Source organism: Ornithodoros turicata, unplaced genomic scaffold (assembly GCF_037126465.1).
Source record: "Ornithodoros turicata isolate Travis unplaced genomic scaffold, ASM3712646v1 ctg00001127.1, whole genome shotgun sequence".
Lineage (NCBI taxonomy): Eukaryota > Metazoa > Arthropoda > Arachnida > Ixodida > Argasidae > Ornithodoros > Ornithodoros turicata.
This window is the reverse complement of record NW_026999471.1, coordinates 53,775-71,886: the sequence shown is the minus strand read 5'-3', so window position 1 is coordinate 71,886 and position 18,112 is coordinate 53,775. Positions and strand designations below refer to the sequence as shown.

The following is an 18,112-nucleotide window of genomic DNA, read 5'->3' as shown; positions in this document are numbered from 1 at the left end:
ATATATATTTAGACGCTCATCGCAGATGATGATCAATATTGGTAAAATTAATCATTCCGTGCAAAAAATCGAGAAATTCAGCCCTAAATCCGATTGTTGTAATTTTGCTGTGTTTGCATGTGTATACATCCTGAGTTTTAAAAGATATCGTAGTGCAATTTTTTTGTGCTTTAGCATACCTACCTGCCAGCACTCCGAGCGCAAATTTAAGCGCACATAGGTGCAAGACTGTATCGTATAAAAAGCGGCGAACATGCTCTGTCGCGCAGTTTCGTTCAAACTTCGACGCTTCTTGCTCTGGCTGTAGATATCTCCGACACGTTCGTACGCCATAAATCCATGTTTATTTCGAAATATGCCTAAACATTTGCCTATTTCAGCACATGTCGCTAGGAAGTATATGCAGGATAGATATATCAGACGAAAGAGCATAAAAAGCTGAGTGAGCTGATACCAAGTATTGCGATCAGGGACATCTATAGCCAGAGATATCAGGCGTCGAAATTAGGACAAAAGTTTATGCTCTACGAGTTGTCCCCTACATACATATCGTAGAACCGTGCCTGCTAATCCTGCTACTCAATGCCCTCTATCATTATCAATACACTGCTTATCGTTAAGATGCGCGATACCTGAGCTTCCTAATGCTCGGCTAAAACATAATTTGTAACATTCACCGTGTAACAACGGGAGTTAGTCGCGCCGTGCACGTGCCATCTTTCATCTCAAGTCATGGGGGGAGGACTCAGCCTGCGATGTTTGTAGACCAGAATCAAACAAAAGGAACTTTGGACTTTCTTCAAGTTACTTTGACGAACTTAACCCCCCCCCCCACCCCCGAAACAAAAGAAAAAAGGAAATGAACGAGCTCCTCAAGAAGTTACTGGAGCTCAAAAGCAAAGAGCTATGCAAAAAGTTACTGAACATAGCTAAGCCGAGTAGCCTAGTTACAGTATCGAGTTACTCGTAACGAGTTACGCCCAACAACATGGAACACGTGAACTTGAGAATCCGTACTACATGTGTCATGATCGTTCTATACCTTCTTTAAGAAAATAGAATAAATATTTGCGCACCTTTGCTAATACGAGGGCAACATACACACAATTTGGGAACCACAATCTAAGAAAAAAGGTGTGAGAAGGTGGTAATTTCCTTAGTTACCTCCTAAGCCAACATAGCGTCTGATAAGGGGTGTAAAAAGGTGGTAAAAGAAATTATCATCCATCCAAATTATAACAAAAAGGTGTACGCCCCCCCTCGCTCACCGAATCAGAAGGGGTAACCGTATTATTCGTGGCAGAGAGTGAGGTATAGGGGGTAGAACTTTGCAACCTTTTAGGCACAACATATGCGACAACTATTACCTCCTAAAAGGTTTAATTGCTCCACCCTTTTTTCTGAGAAGGCAGTATGGCACTTGTAGTGTGACTCGTACCCTTGTCTTTAGGAGAAATATTAATGTATCAAGAAGATGCCTTTTCTTATGGCTTTCTTGCTACGAAGGCCTCTTATTATGGATAGCTGAAGTCCTTTTAAAAGATAAACAACACAGCATACCAGATTGTATTCCTTTCAAGCAAGCATCACAGCGCGATAGGTTCATAGTGTTGTAACCGAAGTGCGGGGTGGATTCTGAAAGTGGAAGATAGCTTGAGGTCAGGGTTACACTGAGAAAGTACCGTACACCAAACCACAAGATGCACACGTTATTGAATACAGACCAAATAGCTAAACTTACAGTTTTCAGCATGACATGACAAGATCCGCTAGAAAAATCTTGACCATCATCACTGGCTCTGAGGCAGAGATCTGGTGGGGGCACTTCGGTGATACCTTCATCAAGGCATTGATTTCTTTAAGCACGCTCTGGTAGTGGTCCAGCATGACATTCTGCAAGAAAGATCAGGATAGCTTTCATTCACTCACAGTTTCAAACAAATTGACGTATCATGCGTCTATCACATTACGCACACGGATTAAAGCGGAATAATTTATTCACTTCGGAGGTTCCTTTTTTATTTTCTTTTTATTTAGAATGACTACAAAAAAAAGAACCTTGAGCTGAAGTCCTCCAGCATTCCAGTTTTGTACGCACGCAGGAGATGGAAAGCACAGCTGCAGCATGCAGTCGTCCTGAGAAATGGTTATATTTCGTTTGATCTCAAATACACAATACAAACGATTCCACACTTTACTAAACCATATTTTCACCAAAACGAAGTCCATTATCCTAAAAGCAACGCATAAGCCACAATGGATCACTGAAATCGAAACTATGCGATGCTGCGCTGCTAAGTTTCGAGAGAAGCCTTCTAGAACGGTGTTACTCATGTTGAAAAGCATCTATGAGTAACGTTTATCAATGCGAGGAATACCACAAAAAGAAATATCACTTACCACTCGATGAATCGGTTAAAAATGTTGGAATTCCTCGAAAGTTTCGGGAGCCTGGCCGGATACACTCGTTTCTCGCAGCGAGAGTGACGGGGACTCCGACAGTGCAAACACGGCTGCATGATCGAGGAACATCATTGGCCAGATTCGAAACTGTCGGTTACGTGATTGCATCACTCGGCGCCTGACAGTCTGGGAAGAGAAATCCGTTGCTGCACCCCGGTCATGTGACTGATTATCGTGAAGTCATCAGATCAGCATCGGGGAGCGATCCTATATTTTGGTCACATGACCAAGGTCAGTCCAGACCGGGAAATGATCAGAGCAGCATCGGGGAGCGATCCTACATTATTGTTTACATGACCAAAAAGGAGACCGGAGCGGGAAATGATCAGGGCACCGTCGGGGGACTACCTTATCTTCTCTTATGTTCTACCTCCTCAGTCCCCACACCGCCGGGAACCAGTCGAGCACTATCGCCCGTTCAGGAGCCGAAGCCCCCCCTAGTGAAAATGTATCTGAGAGGCCTCTCAGGGTTTTTTAAGAGGTCTGAGAGGACCTTTTAAGAAATTCTGAGAGGTCTGAGAGGACCTCTCAAGAAATCCTAAGAGGTCTGAGAGGACCTTCTACGAAATTCTGAGGGGTCTCAGAGGACCTCTCAAGCAGTCCTAAGAGGTCTGACAGGACCTTTTAAGAAATCTTGAAAGGTCTGGTAAGACTCTTTAGCACTTCTGAAGGGTCTGGCAGGTCCTTTCAAGAAATCTTGAAAGGTCTGGTAGGACCTTTCAGGCAGCACAGAGGGGTCTGAGAGGACCTCTTAGAGAAAATCTGGAAGACGTTATATAATCATTCATGTAGCCCTGAGAGGTTTGTGGGGACCTCTCAGACAGCTTTGCGACAGTGCGTCGTGCAACACCTCCCAGAGCAAGTTGCTACGTGTTTTCCGCGCCGCGGAACATGCTACCTCGTCCGCTTTGGAAAATAGATCGCAAGATTTCACGTGTTTGTGCATTATTCCTTCAAGGAACACGTGCCGTGATAACCTTGTATTGCCTTCCCCCCTTGAAGCTATTGTTCTTGCAATCCGTGCATTATTGCACTGCACGTAAGTGGAAGCGTTTCGGCCAGTCGCCAGCGGTTGAATCAGTCTGTTTTGAAACGTTGAAGTGTGAGGACGTCGGCCGCGGATCTCAAGTAATTTGCGTTTTGTCTTCGGGATTGTAACTGTTTTTGAGGTATGTAGACGATGTCTCAAATATGCTTTTGTGATTGACAGCCATTCCTCCTCACTTTAGGCTTTTACTACTGTTCGCAGACACGCATTATGAGCGCCGATAGGAAGATTACCAACCACGTAACGTTACCAACGGCGCTGGGTACCAAACGGTGTGTTATATATTTCGATGCCTACACACTGATTTACACTGACATTTTGAAGTTGTATTTCTTACAGATGAATCTCGTACGAAGTGACAGATGGTGAGAACACAAGGTGGTGAGAACCCAATCTCTCCAGTTAGTTGGTGGCTTACGCAAGCAAGGGAAACTAGACGGTGCATCGCAAGTCCCGAAGTATACGTAAAACAGATGAACTTGATCACCGAGAAGCAGAGTTCCTCAAGAATATTTTTCATCGCCGCTGTACGGACATTGTGAATATGTGTCCCATGAGTTCACGCTTTGTGGAATACGACAGTATGTGTTGATGATGACTCGTACGCTTTCGTAGACATGTAAGTGCTAAATCTAGTTTCTGTTGGTGCAATTTACCGTTTCGTGTAGTTTCTTGCGAGCGATCCTTCAACAAATATTAGATATTCACAATTCTGTAAGACATTTGAAATACTGTTACATAATCAGATAGCAGTGTGCATGCCTTGAGTGTATCTGTACAATCGAAGGAACTCAATATATGTGGAGTTTTGTGACATGTACTTGTCTGTATCTATGTCTGGTGTACCATAGCACTGTATGATTATACCACTCCGACGACAGGTGCAGCGTAGACGGCGAAATTGAACATTGATGTTCCGATGTCAGATCTGGGCATTAGCTTCTGAGAGGTCCTGTCAATCTGAGAGGTCCTCTCAACCTGAGACGTCAGCCAGAGAGGTCCACCAGCCTGAGAGGTCAGCCTGAGAGGTCCACAGGCCTGAGAGGACCTCTCAGCCTGAGAGGTCCTCTCAGTCCCATAACATATTAGACCTGAGAGGCCTCTCAGATACATTTTCACTAGGGCCCATTGCGTTCCCATTCTTTTCCCGAGAGTTTGTGCTGCCTGGGCAAACTGACCATGACGACAGGACACCCCCGCCCCCAATTCGCTGGGTTACAGATGGCTTCAACGCCATCCGGCATCAGTGGGATACCCTGCCTCCAGGCAGAGGCGAGGCAGCCCCAACGCCAGGCCCAGGCCGAACCTGGGACCCAACCCAAACCTTAGCACCCTTGGCAAGCCTTTGGGCAAACCTGGTTGCCAAGGTTGCCCCTGCTGTCGTTGTGTGATCAGCTTGCTAGCGGCTTCGCCTCTGGTGCATCTTGCGTATCTCGCTTCTTCTTCTAAGTGTGTTAGCCTTGGCAACCCGGCGGACCCACGTCCTCGTCGTGCCCCCTGGGCGGGATCCAGAGTTTTTCTGGCTCCCGGCTAAGAGATCCGCCAAAGGGTCTTCGACCCGCGGAGAAAGGAACTCGTTTGTTCTTTGACTTTTACTGAACCAGGTACTCTGCCCGGTTTCGAACCTCTCTCCACCCATTTTCCCCTGCGTCTGTGCTCAAACCCATACCGGGATGGAAGACAAGGAGATCCCCTATCCCCCTCAGAATTGGACCTGTGAACATTGTGGGTTAACCTCCTCTTCCCGAGCGAAATTCCAGGAGCACTATCTTGAAGTGCATAACACCAGAATCTCTTGGAAATGCTGTATTTGCTACGACCGTGTATTTCATCTGGTCAGGTCGATTTCATCGCACATTACAAAATGTGCACGGAGGAATCCCGTCGCCACTCAACCTACGACTGTAAATGCAACGCCTTCTGCTGAGGTGGATAGACTTGTGCCATCGGCTCCCCCGCCGGCCTGCCTTGAGAATGATGAGACCAATAGTGGGAATGGTGTTCAAGGAATTACATCCCACGGCCGGTGGACGGAGTCAGAGTTAAGAGCGTTAGCAAACCTTGAAGTGACCCTCGCAGACCACTCTTCATTAACCAGGAGCTCGCAAAGGGATTCCCTAGTAGATCTCTCATGGCAACACGTATGCAAAGGCACCAGAGAAGATATAAAGACATTCTCAGCCTGGCTCTTCAGAATCCTACCGCGGCGCACCTGGCCTCACAAGATTCCCCTGCGGCTAGAAGTCAGCCTGCAAGTGCCTGTGCGGGGGTCTCACTTGCACTGAGACCATCTGTGGAAGAAAAGATTGAATTGCAGAATGGAAACCTTGAGTTACCCGGGTCAGTGGTGTCCCTGGATTCAACTCTTCGGGAATCCGATGATCAGGTCCCTAGCAGAGTCCAGGCAGGGGCACGGGGGGGGCTGCTCTGGCGATGGGGCACGGGGGCCCGGGCGTGCCCGGTGGCGCCTCCGACCCCATGGACTCTTCCCGTCTTACTGGCACATACACTGAGGTCTACGGCCGCACCGCCACAGCTGCCAGCGACATGGAGGTTGTGACCGGTATTAACGGGAGATCTGTGGGTGAGGGGGCGGCGCCGGGTTGGGCCGGGTCTGTGGCCCATGTTGCGGGAGCGGTGTCTGCCCGGGCAACTACCCACGATAGGCATGATACAAGGACACATGAGAAAGAGACAATGGTCAACGACTTCTTCGAGCCAGCAATTACAGACACCTCCATTGTGCAAAGACTTGTCAGCGGACCTCTGTCCATGGAGGATTTGAAGAGCATCTTCCACCATTTTGGTGTGGAGTATCGAGATGGGAATACCCGAAAGCATCATCAGGGGCAACGTAGGCCGAACACTAAGCCAGCCAACAGAAAGGAGCGCAAAAAGGTCAAGTTTAATGAACATCAAAGGCTGTATCGCCTCGGGCCGATGATTCTTCTCCACCAGTTAATGTCCGAGGATGAAAACGGATAGTCTACCAGCGCCCCGGAAGACATACATAATTTTTATGACCCCTTATTGTCAGGGTCGTCCGAATCAAACAACTACCATCTTCCTTCGGAAACGAAGACCTTGGTTGAGGATGGAGCTATCGAAGTTTATGGAGTGAAAGCCGTATTAAAATCGGTGGATAAAACGTCGGCGCCAGGCAAAATATCCTAGCGGTGCCTCCCAGAATCCTCCTTCATATCCTCAACAACTTCTTTCAATTCAAGAGGATACCGGGCGAGCGTAAGAAATCCAAGACAGTGTTTATCCCGAAGAAGACCAAGCCCAGGTCTGCTGCCGACGTGCGGCCCATAACCATGACTCCAATGATTTGTCGGCTGTACTGACAAGTCCTGCTGCGAAGGCTGTCCATGGAGAACTCCTTTCATCCGTTGCAGGGAGGTTTTCAGGATGACAGGGCCACGAGCACGAATCTCTTGACCCTCCAGGCATTAATGAAGATCCACAAGAGGTAAAAGAAGAGCTTTTATGGCATCAGCCTTGACGTCCGCAATGCTTTTGATTGTGTCGCCCATGGGGCCATTGCGGCGGCCATGAGGGGCAGAGGAATTCCACAGCACTACGTGGTCATACAAGATCTATATGAGAAGTGTTCCACAACATTCTATCGGAATGGGAAAACGGACGAGAGGGAGGTGCCTGCTAAACAGGGCATAAAGCAAGGAGACCCCCTCTCACCGTTCCTTTTTAATGCTGTGCTGGATCCTCTGCTCCAACTTGCTAATGCATCCGGCCTCGGGGTGGAGCTGGACCACCATCATGCAGCCGCCATGGCATTTGCTGACGACATTTTGCTCTTCTCGTCCAGCCTGGAGGGACTCAAGGCCCTTATTCGAATGACGGAGAACTACCTTGGAACAGCAGGCCTTGTTTTGAACCCAGCCAAATCGCAATATTTTGGGTGGTGTTACACTGGAGTCTCAAAATGGTTCGATTATAATATTCAGCCTCTGCACATCGGCGGCACCTCGATATCGCCTAGAGGAAGAGACACTCCCATCACCTATCTGGGGCTACGGCTTATGTAAATAGACCCTGTAGGATTGAGGTCAACACCACTGAGCGGGTGATCAAGCTCATCCAAACTGTGGCTCTCAAGCCATTTCAGAAGTTGAGGTGTTTAAAGCAGTTGGTACTCCCCAGGTATCTATACCAAGCAGCTAATTTATTGGGCCTGCTATCCCAAGCCACAAAGACGGACAAGACTGTACGCAACTTGGTGAAGAGGATGTTACACCTTCCCCATTCCTTCCCAAGTATACATGTGCATCTATCAAACAGAGAAGGTGGGCTAGGGGTGGCATGCCTCGAATGGGTGGCAGCGTCGATGCAATACAAGGCCCTTGCCAGAATGAACAGACTTGCGGACCTATTCATCGATACCATCCTGTCGATAGGCCTGGCAGAAAACATTCAACGTTTGGCTACTCATCTGGGAATACCCTTGGGAGTAACGAACAGATACCAGGTCAATGAAGCACTAATGGCGTTGAGAAAAGACTTCTGGAACCGGAGAACAGAGGCGTATAACAACAAAAGCCTCTTTGCCCACATCGAAGAGCCAGCGGGAAATGCCTGGTTGGACTGTGACTACTACTACTACTACTTTCATTGCTTCTTCACTTACTCGGTGAAGCGAAAAGGGGTCTGTGACCCTCGTCGCCCCGCTGCGTCAGCAGCTTGTGGAGGGGTAGACGTAAAACGCCGCCCGTCGCCCTGCTGCAATGTGTGCAGCTTGTGGAGGGCCCAGGCGCAAAAGTCGTCCCCGCTGTTCGTGGAGCAGCTTGTGGAGGGGACACAAAAGAGTGCGCGTCCCCCTGCTGCAATGTGTGCAGCTTGTGGAGGGATAGACGTGAAATGCCGCCGGTCGCCAAGCCGCCCTGTAGCGGGCCACCAGGGTCTTGGACGCTGGTTGGCTTCTGCTGCACGGCGGCGTTTTTTTTTTGGCCCTGGGGATTGTACGATCTCCCTGGAAACGGCGCGGCGTTTTTTCGACTTATACGATGTCCGAATTATACGATGTCCCTCGTCCGAGCGGGGCGCCGCCCCCTCCCTGAGAAGTTGGAGCGTGTCATAAGGACGCATTTACCCATCCCGGACTGGCGTTGCCCCGTTCCATGGCCCAAGCTTGTTACTCGTTCCAGTCGTGCCCGGTTGCACTTGTGCGGCGACACGCTGCCTCGCACTCACCCGACCTCGGTCCATGACTTGCGGGGTCGGCCACTATACGATGTCCCTATTTGGGGGGCCGTCATTACGTGGAGCGCCCCGCTTGCGGTAGGCACGAGGAGACGGCACATCCTCACCTCTCCGCGTCCGGGCCGGGCCCCCTGTCGTTCGCCGACGGGCGGACTTTGTCGTTTTTTTCCGCCTTCGTCGTGCTCCTCGGAACCTACGGCACATCGCCCTCCCTCTCCGTCCAGAAACAGGTCCCTGGACGGCCCCCTTCCGTTCGCCGACGGACGGACTTTGTCGGTTTTATCCCCGCGTCGTGCTCGTCGTAGTCGACGCGACAGAGCGCTGGACGGGCTCTCGGCCGATCGCCGACGGCCGCACTTTGTCGTTTTGTTTCGGCCTCCGTAGTCGACGCTCAATCGCCGTTCCTGTTGCCCGTCCGCGGCAGAGCGCTGGACGGGATCGCGGCGGTGCCGGCCGTCAGGGCGGGTGCGAAAACGGTTGCCGCGGACCGACCCCCTGGGCCTCCTTTCGCGATTTTCTTTTATTTTCTAGCGGTGACGCAGGGACGAAGGCCGCATCGAAGGACGGTAAAGGCGCCGCGCTCAACGCACGGAGGTGGGAGACGCTTGAAGGAGGAACCCGCAGGACGAACCACCGTCCACGTGCGTAGAAATTGGGTGCCGACCGTGTCCGGTAAACCGATTTTTAACGGCCCTACGAATTGACTCCGGGTGCTGCTTTCCGAACCGCAGACGCAGGGACAATGGACGTATCCGAACGGTGCACGAAGGCGCGGGCGCGATCGGAGACGACGACGGAGTAGCCCGAAAAGCACGGAGCACGTAAAAACAAGCCGTCCATCTGTACTATTTTTTTTTCTTGCGTCTGGCGCGGGGAGGTAGGCTCTTTCGAACCGCGGCACATGGGCGCGGATGGGGCGAGCGACGACGGAGTGGCTCGAGGTGAAAGCCGGGCGGCGTGGCAAAGCCACCGACGTCGGTCGAGACGAGGCCCGAGGGTCCATATTTAGCGGACCTACGAACTGACCCAGTGTTCGCTTTCCCTCTCGACCTGGTCTTGTGTTACGGCAGAAGGTAGGGAACGAGAGCCCCGTCGAACGGCGGCACCCAGAAGCTGACGGGCCGAGAGCCGCTGCATATAATTAAAGCGCGGACTGGCTGGTGTTTGCGCAAGACGGCTTCACCTCAGCGCCCGCGCGCAGTAGGTGGGGCCGACTCCGTGGCAGTGCCGCCCGTCGGGAGGGTGTGGACCTCAAACGGTTGCCGAAACGTTTCGCCGATTTCCTTTTCCTCTTTTCTTTTAACCGCTCACGTAGGGGACGAAGGCTGTATCGAAGCGCGGTGAGGCCGCCGCGCTCACCAACGCAACGAGATGGGGGGACGCTAAGCCATGGGGGCGAGCACCGTCCACGTGGGTAGAAATCGGGTGCCCACCGCCTCCAGTAATGAATTTTTAGGGGCCCCGACAATTGGCCCAGGGTGCTGCTCATTTTCCAAACTGCAGACGCAGGGACGATACACGGATCCAAACGGTGCACGAAGACGCGGACAAGATAAGAGCGACGGAGCACGAAAGCCGCGGCGTGCCCACCGACCTGCGAAAAAAGACACCGACCGCCTCCGGCATTCCAATTTTAGCGGTCCCAGAAACTGGCCCGGGGTCCCAATTTTTCCTACGGCTGGCGCAGGCACGAAGGCTCTTTCGAACCGCGACACCTCCACGCCAATGGGACGAGGGAAGACGGAGTGGCACGACGTGGAAGCCGGCCGGCCAAACAAAACAGTTTGACGAAGCGAGGCCCGACCCTCTCAAAGTATTCCATTTTTAACAGACCTACGGAGTGACCCGGGGTCCACTATCATTTTTAACCTGGTCTTCTGGTGCGGCAGAGGCAGGGAACGAACGAGAGCCCCGTCGAACGGCGGCACCCAGAAGCAGATGGGCCGAGAGCCGCTGGGTACCGTTAAAGCGCGGACCGGCTGCGGTTTGCGCAAGTCGGCCTCACCTATGCGCCCCGGCGCGGTAGGCGAGGCCGACCCCGTGGCGGTGCCGGCCGTCAGGGCGGGTGCTTTAGCGGTCGCGGAAATTGGCCCAGGGTCCCCGTTTTTCGGACGCGTGGCGCAGGAACGACGGCCCTATTGAACCGCGAAGACCGGGTGCGGATGGGACGAACGAGGCCCGAGCGGCTGAGGGTTGAAGCGTTCGGCTGCCCCACCGACGCGGGGGTAAAGCAGGACGAGCGTCTCCGGTATTCGAGTTTTATCCTCCGTACCGGTTGACCCAGGCGGACAATATTTTAACCGGATACTCCTGCATAACGGCTCTATCGAAGCGACGCATCCAGAGGCGGGTAGGTCGAGGGGTGCGGCAGCTATTAGAGGTACGACGCCCCTGGGTGCGTTGGCGGACGCCAGAAACGCGTCACCCGAGTCCGGGTTTCGAACCCTCTTTCCCGCACCGGTTGGGCTAGAAGTGCGAAATTTTAATACACGTTAGAAGGATAAATTCCCTATCGTTTGACGCCAAGAACGTTCCGCTGGCTTCGGTGGGGCCGGAGATCCTTGGACGTGGCCCGCCCGGGCGTTGGAAAACGGGTCCGACCGACTCCGGCGTTCGAATCCTAGCGGTCGTGGAAATTGGCCCAGGGTCCCCGTTTTCGGACGGATGCCGCAGGGATGAAAGCTCTATCGAACCGCAAAAACCAGATGCGGATGGGACGAACGAGGCCCGAGCGGCTGAGGGTAGAAGCGTTCGGCTGCCCCACCGACCTGAATGACAGCTCTATCGAAGCGACGCACCCAGAGGCGGATGGGCCGAAGGGTGCAGCAGCTATTAGAGGTAGGACGCCCCCAGGAGCGTCGGCGGACGCCAGAAACGCGTCACCCGAGTCTGGGTTTCGAACCCTCCCTCCCGCACCGCTTGAGCTAGAAGCGCAAAATTTTAACACGCGTTAGAAGGATAAATTCCCTATAGTTTGACTCCAAGTATGATGCGCTTGCTCCGGTTGGGGTGGAGATCCTGCGGAAGTGGACCGCCCGGGCTTTGGAAAACGGGTCCGACCGGCTCCGGCGTTCGAATCCTAGCGGTCGTGGAAATTGGCCCAGGGTCCCCGTTTTCGGACGGATGCCGCAGGGATGAAAGCTCTATCGAACCGCAAAAACCAGATGCGGATGGGACGAACGAGGCCCGAGCGGCTGAGGGTAGAAGCGTTCGGCTGCCCCACCGACGCGGGCGTAAAGCAGGCCGAGCGTCTACGGTATTCGAATTTTCGCGTCCGCCCCGATTGACCCAGGTGGCCAATTTTTTAACCGGAGACTCCTGAATAACGGCTCTATCGAAGCGACGCACCAGAGACGGATAGGGAGGGGGTGCGGCAGCTATTAGAGGTACGACGCCCCCAGGGGCGTCGGCGGACGCCAGAAACGCGTCACCCGAGTCCGGGTTTCGAAACTTCCCTCCCGCACCTGTTGGGCTAAAAGCGCGAAACTATAATACGCGTTGGAAGGATAATTTCCCTATCGTTTGATGCCAAGAACGTTGCGCTGGCTCCGGTGGGGGCGGAGATCCTGCGGACGTGGTCCGCCCAGGCATTGGAAAACGGTTCCGACCGGCTCCGGCGTTCGAACCTTAGCGGTCGCGGAAATTGGCCCAGGGTTCCCGTTTTCGGATGGATGGCGCAGGGATGAAGGCTCTATCAAACCGCGCAGACCAGATGCGGATGGGCCGAACGAGGCCCGAGCGGCTGAGCGTAGAAGCGTTACGCTGCCCCACCGATGCGGGCGTAAGGCAGGCCGACGTCTCCGGTATTCGAATTTTCGCGTCCGCACCGATTGACCCAGACAGTCAATTTTTTAACCGGGGACTCCTGAATAACGGCTCTATCGAAGCGACGCACCCAGAGGCGGATGGGCCGAGGGGTGCAGCAGCTATTAGAGGTAGGACGCCCCCGGGAGCGTCGGCGGACGCCAGAAACGCGTCACCCGAGTCTGGGTTTCGAACCCTCCCTCCCGCACCGCTTGAGCTAGAAGCGCAAAATTTTAATATATGTTAGAAGGATAAATTCCCCATCGTGTGACGCTCAGAACGTTACGCTGACTCCAGTTGGGGCGGAGATCCTGTAGATGTTACATAAAGCGGCGTACCGTTTACAATAACCATAGAAATTTGATGGCGGTCGAGGGTGTCGGAGCCGGTGGCACGTCGACGTCGTGTTCCAAGTTTCATCTTCCTAGAGCAAGAAATAAGCGAGAAACGGCAGTTCAGCGCTTTGGGAATTTTCGTTATACGATGACTGTCAATCGTGTATTCAGCGCTGATCGACTTATCAGACTAGAGGGTGTTACCCTATAAAAGTCTACCCATGCCGCGATGCCGTACTCGCCAATTACTCAATGCAGGTGGCACATTGTGCGATCTTAATATAAAGCTCATAAGGACATTTAATCTTGGTAAATTTCGAAGTGATTGAGCGCCGCTGCACGAAGTTATAACTCAAAACGTGCAATTCCCGTAGTCAAAACAATCAAGATGGCGGCGTTGAGAAGAACACTTGACATGCTGCTCCCCAGACGAAGACGTGTCGCATATCCTGCCAGCCGGATGGAACTGCAGTTTTCATTTCGTTTTCTTGTAACTGTCGTATTTTGCTCGGAAGTAAGCAACGTGAGGAACGAAAAATGCCGACGTACTCAGCAGACGACACCCAAAAGGGATGTCGTCTGCTTACTGAGAGGCGCCATCTTGGCTGTTTTGACTACGGGAACCTCACGTTTTGCGCTCGTTACGGTGCTCAATCACTTCGATATTTACCATGATGGAATGTCCTTATGAGTTCTATAGGTAGGCAACATATTGTACCGCCTGCACTGAGTGATTGGCGAGCACGGCATGCCAGCGCGGGTAGACTTTTATAGGGTAACACCCTGTATATATAAGGGGACCAACTGAGCACGCAGGGCATCGTCAAGCTAGCGTAACTCATCCAGGCTCCCCGCACCCTCGCTGGATGCGGAAAAAACGATTCGCCGTCGAGTGGAGCGGGCTACGGATAACGTGGTCGACGGGGGTGTATCCCGTTCGAAACTCTTAAAAATAACCTTTCAAAAATAAACGCGTAAGTAGTCACGGTTAATAATAAATCTCCCAGAATATATGCTTAAAGATCAACGCACACAAATAATCGCTCAAATATCCCCGTGTAAATAAAAACGCTAAGGAATCCCCGGTTAAGAATATGTCGTTAAAAACAAATCATTTCAGAATCCTTCCAAAATCAATCATACGGTTCCTACTGTCACGTGGTATGGCCGCGAGTAAAATAGACAATCCGCTTCGACAAATAATTCCAAAGTCGGCGAATTTAATTGCACTCCTGCCATGAGTATTCTTCGTACGTCGGACTTCCATTCTTTGTACGCATAGCAAGCGTACTTCATTTGAACGTCAGTGTAAAGCGAACTCAGAGCACACGGATGAAAGAATGAGCGCTCAACACTACCACAGTTCCCTTCGATGCTTTGTCAAGCGAAATAACTCGGGGGGGGGGGGAATATGTTTATTAAGAAAAAGAAAGGAAAGGTAATAACTCGGGACATGCATATACTGCATAGTGTGAAGAAGATCCCGATAACGCTCAGCCCCATCGCTCCCACCATCGCGCCGAGCCGCGCGCAATTAATTCTCGTTTCGGAACTTCTTCTCCGAAACCGTTTTTCATAACTGTTTTTCAACGGCTTTTTTGTCCTTTCTCCTCTAGAAAGGAAAACATAGCAACAACACACACACACAACAAAATATGGCACCCATGACAGACCACTAGGTAGAGGGTGAGTGCTAACAAGAGCAAAATCCACCAATATAAGCTGTCTTACCGCTATCATCATTCCGCTGTCGTGTTGGACAACAGGACATTTTTTCACAGTTTATTTTTAATGATATATCTTCAAACAGTTTATTTGTGACGATATATTTTGCAACGATATATTTTCATGGTAGATTCTTGAGCGATTGTTTTTCGGGCGGGGATTTTTGCGCAGTTGATTCAATATCGGGGAATTTTACGCAGTTTATTGTAAATAATATATTTTGGAAGAGTTTTTCTTAAATGATTTATTCTTAACGATTTATTAGTGTAACCCCCCCGTCGACGGCGCTTCGCCGTCGGTGCATCCAGCGCTCCCCAGGGGTGCCGACGAACGATTTGCCGCTGGCATGAGAGGCGCTCGGTGGCCGAGGGCACCGGCGCTTCGGCGTAGGGGCATGCGGGGGCTCCCCCCGCCCTCGCTGGATGCGGAAGAGGCGATGTGGCGCGCGCTGAAGGGAGGCGCGCGGTGGCCGAGGGCACGGCGCTTTCGCGTATGGGCATGCGGAGGCTCCCCGTGCCCTCGCTGGATGCGGAAGAGGCGATGTGGCGTCTCACTGAAGGGAGGCGCGCGGTGGCCGAGGGCACTGGCGCTTCGGCGTAGAGGCATGCGGGGGCTCCCTGCGTCCTCGCTGGATGCGGAAGAGGCGATGTGGCGTCGCGCTGAAGGGAGGCGCGCGGTGGCCGAGGGCACCGGCGCTTCTGCGTAGGGGCATGCGGGGGCTCCCCGCGCCCTCGCTGGATGCGGAAGAGGGGATGTGGCGTCGCGCTGAAGGGAGACGCAAGTGGCCGAGGGCACCGGCGCCTTGCGGCGTGGCACCCAGCGCTCGCTCTGGGTGCGGATAAACAGATTTCCCATCGATGCCAAGTCGAGGCCAAGTCCCGTCATCGGCGATCGGCCGAGAGCTCATCCAGCGCCCACTCTGGATGGAAAACGACGAATTTACCGTCGATTTTGACGAGTACGGGCATGAAAAAATGGCAAAGACCAGTCGTCGGCGATCAACCGAGAGCTCATCCAGCGCCCAGTGGGGAATAAAAAAGACAAATTTATCGTCGATTTTGACGAGTACGTGCCCGAAAAACGGCAAAGTCCAGTCACCGTGAAATCGCCGTGACCTCATCCAGCGTCCACACTGGATGAGAGGACGAATTTACGGTCGATTTTGACGAGTGCGGGTCCGGAAAAACGGCAGAGTCCAGTCACCGTGAAATCGCCGTGAGCTCATCCAGCGCCAGTTCTGGGTACAAAAACGATTATATGTCGAAATCCTATACGGTGACGCTCAAGTGTTTATACAGCTGTAATCATCTTATGTTTCTATATATAAAGAGGCCTAGCCTCCGCAGCAATGCACCTGCGGTCCCTGGCGTGAAGCGAACGCGGCCGTCCTCGGGTGCGCTACCGTCCCCACGACGTGGGGCATTTCACGGGTACCTGGGCTACCTGTCCGTCGTACGTGTCCTGAGCCGAAGCACCGGTGGTTCGCCCCGGGCTGCGGAAGGAGTACTCGACAACGGTCCATGGGGATCCCATCGTGATTTATTCCGTGGGACGTCCCCGGCCAATGCAGGGAACCGCTGGGAATCCGTTTAGTGCTATGCCGCAACTGGGCCATCGCGCCTGGGACGGTCGGCAGATGCCTATCGGTTCTTACGTTCCTAGCCGGGCTGAAGCCCGGTGTCACCTCGATGTGACGTACCTATCTGGTTGATCCTGCCAGTAGTCATATGCTTGTCTCAAAGATTAAGCCATGCATGTCTAAGTACATGCCGAAACCAAGGCGAAACCGCGAATGGCTCATTAAATCAGTTATGGTTCCTTAGATTGTTTCATGCTACTTGGATAACTGTGGCAATTCTAGAGCTAATACATGCAATGAACCTGGGCTGCCCTCGGGATGTTCGGGTGCTTTTATTAGACCAAGATCAAACGGGTCTCTGGCCCGTGGTTTGTGGTGACTCTGGATAACTTTCGCTGATCGCACGCCTTCGGGCGGCGACGCTTCTTTCAAGTGTCTGCCTTATCAACTGTCGATGGTAGGTTATGCGCCTACCATGGTTGTCACGGGTAACGGAGAATCAGGGTTCGGTTCCGGAGAGGGAGCCTGAGAAACGGCTACCACATCCAAGGAAGGCAGCAGGCGCGCAAATTACCCACTCCCGGCACGGGGAGGTAGTGACGAAAAATAACAATACGGGACTCTTTTGAGGCCCCGTAATTGAAATGAGTACACTCTAAATCCTTTAACGAGGATCAATTGGAGGGCAAGTCTGGTGCCAGCAGCCGCGGTAATTCCAGCTCCAATAGCGTATGCTAAAGCTGCTGCGGTTAAAAAGCTCGTAGTTGGATCTCAGTTCCAGGCGGGTGGTGCATCTAACCGATGCGACAGCCCGGGCTGAACATCATGCCTTCTATCCTCTGGTGTCCTTCACTGGATGCCTTTGGGTGGTCGGTGCATTTACTTTGAAAAAATTGGAGTGCTCAACGCAGGCGCATTGCCTGAACACTTACGCATGGAATAATAGAACAAGACCCCGTTTCTGTTCTGTTGGTTTTTGGAAAACGAGGTAATGATCAAGAGGGACGGACGGGGGCATTCGTATTGCGGCGCTAGAGGTGAAATTCTTGGACCGTCGCAAGACGAACTACTGCGAAAGCATTTGCCAAGAATGTTTTCATTGATCAAGAACGAAAGTTAGAGGTTCGAAGGCGATCAGATACCGCCCTAGTTCTAACCATAAACGATGCCAACCAGCAATCCGCCTGAGTTACTCAAATGACTCGGCGGGCAGCTTCCGGGAAACCAAAGTATTTGGGTTCCGGGGGAAGTATGGTTGCAAAGCTGAAACTTAAAGGAATTGACGGAAGGGCACCACCAGGAGTGGAGCCTGCGGCTTAATTTGACTCAACACGGGAAAACTTACCCGGCCCGGACACTGGGAGGATTGACAGATTGAGAGCTCTTTCTTGATTCGGTGGATGGTGGTGCATGGCCGTTCTTAGTTGGTGGAGCGATTTGTCTGGTTAATTCCGATAACGAACGAGACTCCAGCCTACTAAATAGGTGCGAGGTTCTCTGCATCTTGCACCCTTCTTAGAGGGACAAGCGGCTCCTAGCCGCACGAAACGGAGCAATAACAGGTCTGTGATGCCCTTAGATGTCCGGGGCCGCACGCGCGCTACACTGAAGAAAGCAGCGTGTGTTTTCCCTGCCTGAAAAGACTGGGTAACCCAATGAACCTTCTTCGTGATTGGGATAGGGGATTGCAATTATTCCCCTTGAACGAGGAATTCCCAGTAAGCGCGAGTCATAAGCTCGCGCTGATTACGTCCCTGCCCTTTGTACACACCGCCCGTCGCTACTACCGATTGGATGATTTAGTGAGGTCTTCGGATCGATACCCGTAGCGACCGTTCGGCCGCGCCGGAGTGTTGAGAAGATGACCGAACTTGATCATTTAGAGGAAGTAAAAGTCGTAACAAGTTTTCCGTAGGTGAACCTGCGGAAGGATCATTA

At 52.4% G+C, this 18,112-nt stretch overlaps 1 non-coding gene across 1 annotated transcript; it reads left to right on the top strand.

The window, feature by feature from the left end:
• Positions 1-16,295: 16,295 nt before the first annotated feature.
• On the top strand, positions 16,296-18,112 carry LOC135376494 (small subunit ribosomal RNA). Its single transcript, XR_010417711.1, has one exon. It is a non-coding gene; the product is annotated as a small subunit ribosomal RNA (ribosomal RNA).